Raw genomic sequence first — 10,998 nt, forward strand, 5'->3', positions numbered from 1 at the left:
AGGAAAGTGCTGTATTCACAAAGCACTTGCGTCCTAAGTTACGGCGGCCTAGCGTAAATGGGCCGGCGTAAGCACGCCTAATTCAAATTGTGAAGAGGTGGGCGTGTTTTATGTAAATAAACCATGACCCCACGTAAATGACGTTTTGAACGAACGGCGCATGCGCCGTCCGTGGACGTATCCCAGCGCGCATGCGTCGGATAGAATGCCTAAGATACGTCGAACACTGCCTACTACGTGAACGTAACTTACGCACAGCCCTATTCGCGTACGACTTACGCAAACGTCGTAAAAAGATACGCTTGTTCCGACGTCCATACTTTGCATGGGCTGCGCCACCTAGAGACCAGCTTTATCTTTACGCCGGCGTATGTCTTCCGTAAACGGCGTAACTAATTGCGACGGGCGTACGTACGTTCGTGAATCGGCGTATCTTGCTCATTTGCATATTCGATGCGAAAACCAACGGAAGCGCCACGTAGCGGCCAGCGTAAATATGCACCCTAAGATAGGAGACTCACGCCGCTTGTATCTTAGCCTAATTTAGGCGTATCTGGTTTCCAGAATACACTTAAATTTACGACGGCGTAGATTCAGAGTTACGACGGCGTATCTACTGATACGCCGGCGTAACTCTCTCTGAATCCGGCTAACAGTCCATAACACATAGAAGCATTTGGAAACAACATATTACCCCAAACCTTCCTCCGTAGAAAATAGCTTGAGAAAAAAAAAATTCACAATGTTGTAGAAATATGGTTCATAATGGCTTCAGGCTATACATTTACCTTATGGTATATAATTGAATATTCTATGATATCATATAATATTCTATTACAGTCTATTATGTACCATGAGGTTAATGCAATACCTAAAGGTATAATGAGCCATAATTGATCTTTCAAGATTGCATTTATTGCTGGTAACACATCACCCTCATGTTGAATGTATTTACATTATGTTGGCTGCACTGAAATATATATCATATCTAAATAAAAAAACTTTTTACGAGTCCAAATAACAAATTTAACCTAGAAATGCATACAATGGACATTCCCTGGGCCAGATTCTCGTAGATCAGCGTATCTACGAGCAGGGCGTAGCGTATGCCACTAACACTACGCCGCCGCAACTTACTGGAGCAAGTGCCGTATTCTCCAAGCACTTGCTCCGTAATTTGCGGCGGCGTAGTCTAAATGGCCCGGCGTATCCCTGCGTAAATCAAAGGGGGCGGCTTGTATTTAAATTAAGCGTGCCCCCGTGCCGAACGGACTGCGCATGCGCCGGCCTTAAACGTAGGCCACTGCGCATGCTCCGTACTACGCCGCAAATACATTGGTTGCGACGTGAACGTAATTAACGCACAGCCCTATTCGCGACGAGTTACGTAAACGACGGAAAAACCTGACGCTGTCCCGACGGCCATACTTAACATGGCATACGGCAGACCGACGTAAGGTTACCCCTCATATAGCAGGGGTAACCTTACGCTTACGGAAACTACGTAAACTGCGGCGAAGCGGCGCAAAAACGTTCGGGAATCGACGGATTCGGCTCATTTGCATATGCGACGCTGAAATCGACGTAAAAGCCACCTAGCGGCCAGCGTAGTATTGCATTTAGGATCCGAAGGTGTAAGTGACTTACAACAGTCGGATCCTAGCCTAATTCTGGCGTACCTTGTTTTGAGAATACAAAACAATGATATGCCGGCGGGATTTTCGAATTACGCCGGTGTATCTGTAGATACACCGGCGTAATTCTTTTGAGAATCTGGCCCCCTATCTTTACAAGGATTCACTTATTCAATCATTCAATTTTACATATTAGAACTTTCTATTGATAGTGATGACATAGAGGTCACCAACTAATAATTATATATACACTATGGCCCAGATTCAGGTAGATCGGCGCATCTTTAGAGCGGCGTAGAGCATCTCATATGCGCTACTCCGACGTAACTCTGAGAGGCAAGAGCAGTATTCACAAAGCACTCGCCCCCTACGTTGCGCCAGCGTAACGTAAATTGGCCGGCGTAAGCCTGCCTAATTCAAAGTAGGAAGGTAGTGGGCGTGATACATTTAAATTAACCGTGACCCCATGCAAATGAAGGGCCGAACGAACGGCGCATGCGCGCGCATGCTCAGAATCACGTTGAATTTACGCCCTAAGATACGCCGGCTCAATGCCTACGACGTGAACGTCACCTACGCCCAGCCCCATTCACGTACGACTTACGTAAACGACGTAAAATACGACGGCTGTTCCGTCGTCCATACCCTAACATGACTTACACCTGCTTTAGGTGGAATAACTATACGCCGGACGTACACCTTACGTAAACGGCGTAGATTACAGCGACAGGCGCAAGTACGTTCGTGAATCGGCGTATCTTGGTCATTTGCATATTCGACGCGTAAATTAAAGGAAGCACCCCTTGCGGCCAGTGTAAATATGCGCCCACGATACGCCGGTGTAGGAAAGTTACGGCAGTCGGAAGAAGCCTATTTCCAGACGTATCTAGTTCTATGGGTACGGCGCAGAGATACGACGGCGCACATTTAGACTTACGCGGCGTATTTGGAGATACGTCGGCGTAAGTCCTACGTGAATCCGGGCCTATATTGCCAAAAGTATTGGGACACCTTCCTTTCCACGCACATGAACTTTAATGGTATCCCAGTCTTAGTCCGAGTTCAATGTTGAGTTGGCCCATCGTTCGCAGCTATAACAGCATTAACTCTTCTGGGAAGGCTGTCAACAAGGTTTAGGAGTGTGTCTACTGAATGTTTGACCGTTCTTCCAGAAGCACATTTGTGAGGTCAGGCACGGATGTTGATGAGAAGTCCTGGCTCGCTTAAAGCTTTATCGTGTTTTTTTTTATGTTCATGGCAGATGAGGCTCTGCCTCGGCTGCCTCCCCTGACTGCACATCCTTGACACATACCCCATGTATATGTGCAGCTGCGGGACAGAGAATGTCCTCCTGGTCATGGATGATTGGCTTGTATGGATGAAAGCTTCCTGGTGGGCTCAAACATGTGGGTTCAGATCCTAGTCCAAACACTGCCAAGCTCATCGCTATTCACCATCAGTAAATTTTCCTGGAGAAATTGTATGCAGCCATCACTCAAGTGCAGTGGTGAGCCGTCCATAGAGGGTGCACGAGCGCTGCCTCCCCTATCCATGCATCTTGCCCCCTGATCTACATATCAGTGGCGCCAGACTATGGATTCCAATGCAGGGTGGGTGCTTTTTTGAAGCACCTGATTAGAGCTAGAGGCTCTAATAGGCTTAAAAAAAGGGTGGCCTCGGAGCGCAGAGCATTGCGCTCCAAGGTCACCCAGTTGTGTGACCATAGCAAATGAATTTTCGCTGTTTTCTCACTAAAGTTCCTCCCCGCCAATCAGGAGGCAGGTCTGTGAGACCTGTTTTCCGATTGGCCAAAGTGTCAGGCGATCCTATTGAATGCCTAGTGCTTTGGCGGAAGAGGAGACACACGATTGGCCAAAGCGTCAGGTAATCCTATTGGATGCCTAGTGCTTTGTGATGGAGGATGCCACTGGAGGAGCGGACACTGGAGCCACCGCGGCCACACTTCAGTGCTGTGCCATGCAGCTGGGGGGGTGTTCTTTGTTTGCCACCCCCCAAAAGAGGAACCCACTGCTGAAGCGCATGTAGATGGTAAATGGCAGGTAAGAGGCTGTAGTACTTATCCTTTCTAGGGCTTTGATCCCTTGATAAAATTTCCCAAGTTGTGGGGACCCCTAACAGTAGAATTTTTGTAGCTTGGGTTGTCAGCACTCAAGGCCAGGGCCGGCGCAACCACCAGGCGGACCAAGCGGCTGCTTGGGGCGGGCAGGTCCGCAGCCTGGGATGGGGCGGAAAGATGATTTTTTTTTTTATTGTCCGGACTCCCGCAGACTCGCAAGCGGCGGGCGCGCTGCACACAGCCGCAGAGTCCGGTCCGCGGCGGCGGCGATCTATAGTGGTGGTAGGCACGGCTCAGGCTGCCTGCGTCCAATAGCAGGCTCCACCGCTGCGGCGCCGTCCTCCTAGCCTTTCCCCTAAAGAAGGCGACGGCAGCCCCAGAGCATGGCGGGAGTTGTAGTTCTCCAACAGAGCACAGGCACACAGAAAATGGAGCTTCGCTTGTGTAGGCAGAAATCCTTGCACCGGCCCTGCTCAAGGCAAGACAAGTAATTTGCAACCCTAACCCACGGACATTTACGGCTCCCTGAGTCCCTTCCACTTGTACAGTATAAAAAAAAACCCTTATGGTACATTTTAGGATATACCACTCTTTCGATATGTTCTTCTTTCTTTCCCTTTTATCTCTCTCTATCTTAATTTCTCGGTTCCCCATCCCTCTCTCTAGCCACCTTTCCTGTTCTTTCGCTTATTCTTTCTCTCACTTTATTTCTTTTTTTCGCTCCCTCTTTTCCTCTCCCTTGCATGTATTCTCTTTTATTTATACTTTCACTTACTCCTTGGGGGGGAGGAGTTGGGATGAGTGGCAGTGTTGGCAGGGAGTTGGGATGAGTGGCAGTGCTGGCGGGGAGTTCTGATCAGCCAGCTTAGGTGCCCTTGATGAAGATCATCTGCTGATCTTAGAACTGTAGTGGGGACTTTAAATGGCAACTCTAATCACAGGTAGTGTTACTCACTATGTCTCCAGCTCTGTGGTGTCTCGCAGCAGTGACACCTATGCCAAAATCAGGAGCTAGGGTCTTCTCCAACCCCTCCCACTTCACATTTCTCACCAGTCAGCTGACCTCTAGTCTCTGCCCCCCAGGCCATGCCGTAAACTGAATGGGCGGCCGAGGACTCCAGGGACTGCACTGCTGGGCAGGTCCGAAAAGGCTGTGAGTGCTGCGGGCTTCAGTAACAGCCCAGGAGTCGTGACCTCTGGCAAATCGTCATTTGACCCCTGAGGGGGTCCCGACCCCCAGGTTGAGAACCACTTCTGTAGTAGATCATAGTAGATTAGCAAAACCGAGTTGCAACAAAGGATAACAAAATTGTGAAGACAAGTATTTTATTGGAAAAACTGTTTAACAAACTAAGTTAAGTTATTGAGTTGAGTTCCATCTTGATATAGCGCGGTCATTTACCCTGTAGGATCCGTTGCGCTTGGCGGAGTCCCTGAAAAAAAAAACAGGGACTAGGAGGAGACAGAAGCAGGTGGAAGCAACATGAGAGATGGAACAAGAGAGGCTACGCAGGAAAGGCTTGTGTCAAGAGCCAAGTCTTCAGTTTCCTACGAAAGGCCAAGATGGTAGGGGCCTCCTGGAGCTCGGCAAGGAGGCTATTCCACAGCATGGCACCCTGGTGGGAGAAAGCTCGACCACCACTCCGGGTCTTATTAGGCACAGAGATGTGGAGGAGGTCACTTCTGCTCGATCTAAGTGATCTTTCCCATACTTGTTTGTGGAAGCGTGAACGGAGGTCTCTCTGAGCAAGGCTTCTCATGATTTTGAACATGATACAACCTGCTTTGAACAGAAAATGATGATAGACTGGAAACCAGTGCAAGGACAGTCTCTGGATTGAGACACTGTCCCCGGACCAAGTCTGTCCCTGGTTTTGTCCCCGGATTGGATTTGAACAGGGGCTATTTCAAAAACAGTCAGTGCAGATAAAAAAAAAAAAATCTGAATTACACACCTCCGCTCCGCCACTCCTACTAGCTTAGGGGGGTGTATTTCTTTCCATTATCTGTGCGTTTTTCTGATGATCATGTGCTGGTCGGAGCGGAGGGAATATTTCTTCCGTTTCGGGTGCATGCCCATCTAGCTCTGCTCGCATGTTCTTCTGCCTTGGCTCAAGTCCCGGCCAGACGCCTGCCTGCTTATCTCCTTGCCTTCCCTGGCGGAGTGTTCTTCCTCCTCTCCCCACCCAGTAGTACTCGGGGCCCGGAGAGTAAGATGTGACAGGCTGTGAGGGAGGTGGCGACGAGCAGAGAGTCGCTGATTGCCGCCATTACTAGTAAAAAAAAAATATGTCCCCGGATTTCATTTTAAAAATCTGGTCACCTTATCAAAGGGGCAGCCATAAGTAGCCTTGCCGCAGCATTCTGTATGAGTTGAAGCCTCTGCACTGTCTTCTAGGCGCTGCTATCGTGGCACAGATGACGGTTTTCTTGTCCGGAGGGTCCAAGTATTTAAACAAAACTCTCAGGAGTTTTAGCTGCCAGTGGCCTGCACTGACAACTTTATTTACCTGAGGGACCGGGGTTAATCCTGAGTCTAACTAGAAGTCATTCAGGTAGGATTTCCATCAATTTGAAGGGTTAGGTGAATGTTTAGGGTTAGGTGAATGTTTAGGGTTAGGTGAATGTTTAGGGTTAGGTGAATGGTTAGGGTTAGGTGAATGTTTAGGGTTAGGTGAATGGTTAGGGTTAGGCCGCTCGGAAAGCGAGGTAGGTTAAGCATAAGGAATAGGTTACAGGTCCGACACATTCTAGCACACATTTTCATTTTCTTTTCTTTTTATTATCCAAAATCACTAAGACAAGAATTACCAGTGTGCTGAAATCCAATGTACCACAAAAGTCTCGCAGGGCGCCAATTCCTGTGAATATTAACTTCTCTCCCGCTGCAAAGAGAAAAAGAAAAGAATTAATTGATTGCATTTGCTGATTTTAACAATCCTCATAAAACAATATCCTGCTTTTTCTCAGCTTGGGCAGACTTCTTAATTAGCTCCTCAAAAAAAAAAAAAAAAAAGTATTGCAACAGGATCAGCCTGTTCCAGAACACTCGATGTGACAGATCCTAAAATGAAACGTTCGTAGCTCCTCTCTGGTGTCCTCTGTGTCCCCTTCTCTGTCAGTTTACAGAGCTTCTCCTGGGGGACACACTCTACTTATGGCTGTTGTGTGATGTCGGATGAGGCGATAACTCACCGGAAAGCAGATGACTTTTATTCTTACGTATCATTATTGTGCTATATTACCCAAGCATCATGACTAATCTCATGCACTGGAAAGCAAAGGACATCTTCGAGCATTTTGGAAGGGTGACTGCTGAAACGGAGCTCGTTGTTTCAAATTCAGCTTCAGATCCATCTGATAGACCAGCGATCCGTGAACTTTTCACAACAAGGTCTATCACGCTTGCTACACATGACACAAAGGTCTTACCTATCTCTCCTGCATAAGAGCTGGGCCCAGCCTTGACATATTTGTGTACTAAGGAAAGGAAGTTGTTTATTTAGAAAAAAAAATGCTGTTCAATTGTATGAGCATAGTCTAATTTATTTATTTCCTACAATCATCAGCTCCAGCTAGTGGCCAGATTGGGGTATTTTCCTGAAATATCGCAAACAGGAAAATTCCACATTATGCCCACTAGATGGTGCTGAAGATTATGGGAAATATACATATTAAACACAATACAGGGTTTATTTATTTATTTTGACAAAGGTGTGAATGCTAGCATAATTGCACAGTGACTTTTTTTTATATAAATAGATTATACAATTTTCTTAAACGATAATGTGGAATTGTTTATTAAAGTGGAGGTTCACCCTATAAACAAATTCTAACACTACATCCAGCCCAGTTCTGCATATAAAATGACACTGACCTTTTTTTTTTTTTTGCCGTAGATAGCGTTTAGCTGTGGAATTCACCGCGGCTTCCGGGTAGGGAATCCCGCGGGAGTGGGCGTTCCTATTGACATGCCAATTGATTGACATGCTAAACGACGGTGCACACAGCGCGTCACGACTTCCCGAAAGAAGCTCGGGTCGGCTCGGCTCTATTCGGCGCCGGTGCGTGACGCGCTGTGTGCGCCGTCGTTTAGCATGTCAATCAATTGGCATGTCAATAGGAACGCCCACTCCCGCGGGATTCCCTACCCGGAAGCCGCGGTGAATTCAACGGCTAAACGCTATCTACGGCAAAAAAAAAAAAAAGGTTAGTGTCATTTTATATGCAGAACTGGGCTGGATGTAGTGTTAGAATTTTTTTATAGGGTGAACCTCCTCTTTAACTGAAAACGTGTCAGTTTGGGAGTTATTCATTTCACAGAATTCTTTCCAAAATTGTAACTGTTCTGGTGAAATTCCACCATTAGTAGAAAGAGAGAGCAGAGAGAGCATCAATAAACGCTGGCTTTTTTTTTTGGTAACCTGCAAGGTAAAGGCATCACATACTAGCACATTATGGTAAACTTACCTGAAAAACAAGCCCTCCCACCCCTAGAAATCAGCATCTCCACCCATCTTGCTTCCGGGTTCACGTACTCCGGCTATGTGACTGGCCAGAGTCGCAATGATGTCACTCCCACGCATGGGAGCCGCCGTTCACGGTACAGGGCTCTGAAGGAATGAAACGAGTGGCCGTTCTTTCAGAACGCATGCACCCGTGAGGTCACTGGCTGCATATAATGTAAATATCTCCTAAACGGCGCACGTTTAGGAGATATTTACACTTATTATAGGCTTACCTATAGGTAAAAGCAAGAGGATGGAGATTTACTTCCACTTACATCATCATCCAGAGACCAGGAAGTTGGAGAGAATGACAGGAGGGAGAAAGCTGCTTCTGTGTATGTGAATGAGGAGCAGACCGCTCGGAGGAGCTTGTTATCCATACCGGCGAGGGGAGAACCCGCTGGGAGCCGAGGAGCTGCATCCCTGTTGATCTTTGTCATAGGATCGTGAGGATTTACGTGCCTTTTTGACCCCATCTAACAGGGGGTCCAACGTATTTGGTAAGAGTACCCATTTACTCCTTCTCTGGCGTGATCTCGGAGCCCTTTTTTCCTTTCAAATCATCTTCCTCTGAATCGGTGGTGGACTACATTCTTCCATTCTTACATCATCTTTGGATTTATTCGAAATTGGACAATTGTTTCTCCACTTTTCTGGATTTATATTTTTAATTCACTTCTTGATTGATGTTTGAATATATGTTATTTGGATTTATACCAGTAGTCGGACTGTTTAGGGCAACCACGCAATATGGTGTAGTTATAATTAAGTTTGTTTTATGTACACAAAATTTACACATTTATTTTTATTTTCAGTTTAATTTCATTCCACACACTTATTAATTAGGTTGTGTTTAAATTTAGCGCAACCCATCTTTCCTGTTTCCTATATTGCCACGTGTATATCACATGTTTTTAGGTGTTGCTGCTTGACTTATCGATTTTAGACCTATTTTTCACGAATTTTTGTTTATCAATATTTTTCGTCATTATTTCCTTAGCGCAAATTTATTTCCCTTGGTAGACTGCACTTCCACTTAAAGAAGTATGTAAACCTTAACCCTACCCCTTATCTGCTTCATTTTGGTCCACTGAATATACCATTAGGGGGTGTAGTACCCCTTTAGGATAGAGTAGACAGATTTAGTTTAGCTCCTCTCTAATCAGTGGATCAGGAGTTGATTGCTTAGGGCTGCTCAATGTTTCACAAGCTGTCATTCTGTTCTTTCCCCCTGTCTTCTAGAGGCTTTTAGAAAGTATAGTGAGAGGGAGAGGAGAACAGGCAGCCTGAATATTTATCCTGTCAATCTCTGGGTATATTTAAACAGTACATTCAAAAGAGGAAATATACCGCTACTCAGACTGAACTTCTTACTGGTTTATCACTGATGTTTTTGTTTAGCTTCAAATACTCCTTTAAAAAAATGGTTCATCAACCTTGATGATATTTTTGTTTATTTGCTCTTGAAAGCACAAGTAAATGTCACAAATGAACACCACTTATGAAAGAAATGTGACAGATTTGCAATAACTGCTAAGAGACTATAATCAACAAAAACAAGCGTCCACAGGAAATAAATAAATTAACTGGGAGGAAAATACATTTCATTTTCCAAGGTATAGACTTGTGGTATTAGGTAAAGATAACCATTGCTTGAAGACGACCATTGCTTGACAACCGATGCTTGGAGATGACCATTGCTTGAAGACAACCATTGCTTGATAACGGCCATTGCTTGAAGACAACCATTGCTTGAAGACAACCATTGCTTGAAGACAACCATTGCTTGAAGACAACCATTGCTTGAAGACAACCATTGCTTGATAACGACCATTGCTTGAAGACAACCATTGCTTGAAGACAACCATTGCTTGAAGACAACCATTGCTTGAAGACAACCATTGCTTGATAACGACCATTGCTTGAAGACAACCATTGCTTGAAGACAACCATTGCTTGAAGACAACCATTGCTTGATAACGACCATTGCTTGAAGACAACCATTGCTTGAAGACAACCATTGCTTGAAGACGACCATTGCTTGAACTGAATTGCTTAATAATAAACAATCTTCCCTTGTTCCTGCAGGAGTGATCCTTTACCATGAGGAAATGGGAGATGAAGATGGCAGGAGACGTATGAAGGACCACCGCTCGTTGCTGTCACCCGCTGCCCCACTGAGACAAGGTAAGTGCTGGGCAGACGGCGAGCAGGCGGGAGGGGGGGTCACAGTGGCAGCATTTGAAGGGCACAGTGGCAGCATTTAATGGGAACACTAGTGGCATTTGATGGGCACAGTGACTGCATTTGATGGCACAGTGGCAGCATTTGATGGGCACAGTGACTGCATTTGATGGCACAGTGGCAGCATTTGATGGGCACAGTGGCTGCATTTGATGGCACAGTGGCAGCGTTTGATGACACAGTGGCTGCGTTTGATGACACAGTGGCTGCGTTTGATGGGCATAGAGGCTGCGTTTGATAGCACAGTGGCTGCATTTGATGGGCACAGTTGCTGCGTTTGATGGCACAGTGGCTGCATTTGATGGGCACAGTGGCTGCGCTTGATGGCACAGTGGCTGCATTTGATGAGCACAGTGGCTGCGTTTGATAGCACAGTGGCTGCGTTTGATGGCACAGTGGCTGCATTTGATGGGCACAGTGGCTGCGCTTGATGGCACAGTGGCTGCATTTGATGAGCACAGTGGCTGCGTTTGATGGCACAGTGGCTGCATTTGATGGGCACAGTGGCTGCGTTTGATGGGCACAGTGGCTACGT

This window comes from Rana temporaria, chromosome 1, assembly GCF_905171775.1.
Source record: "Rana temporaria chromosome 1, aRanTem1.1, whole genome shotgun sequence".
In the NCBI taxonomy this organism is placed as follows: domain Eukaryota; kingdom Metazoa; phylum Chordata; class Amphibia; order Anura; family Ranidae; genus Rana; species Rana temporaria.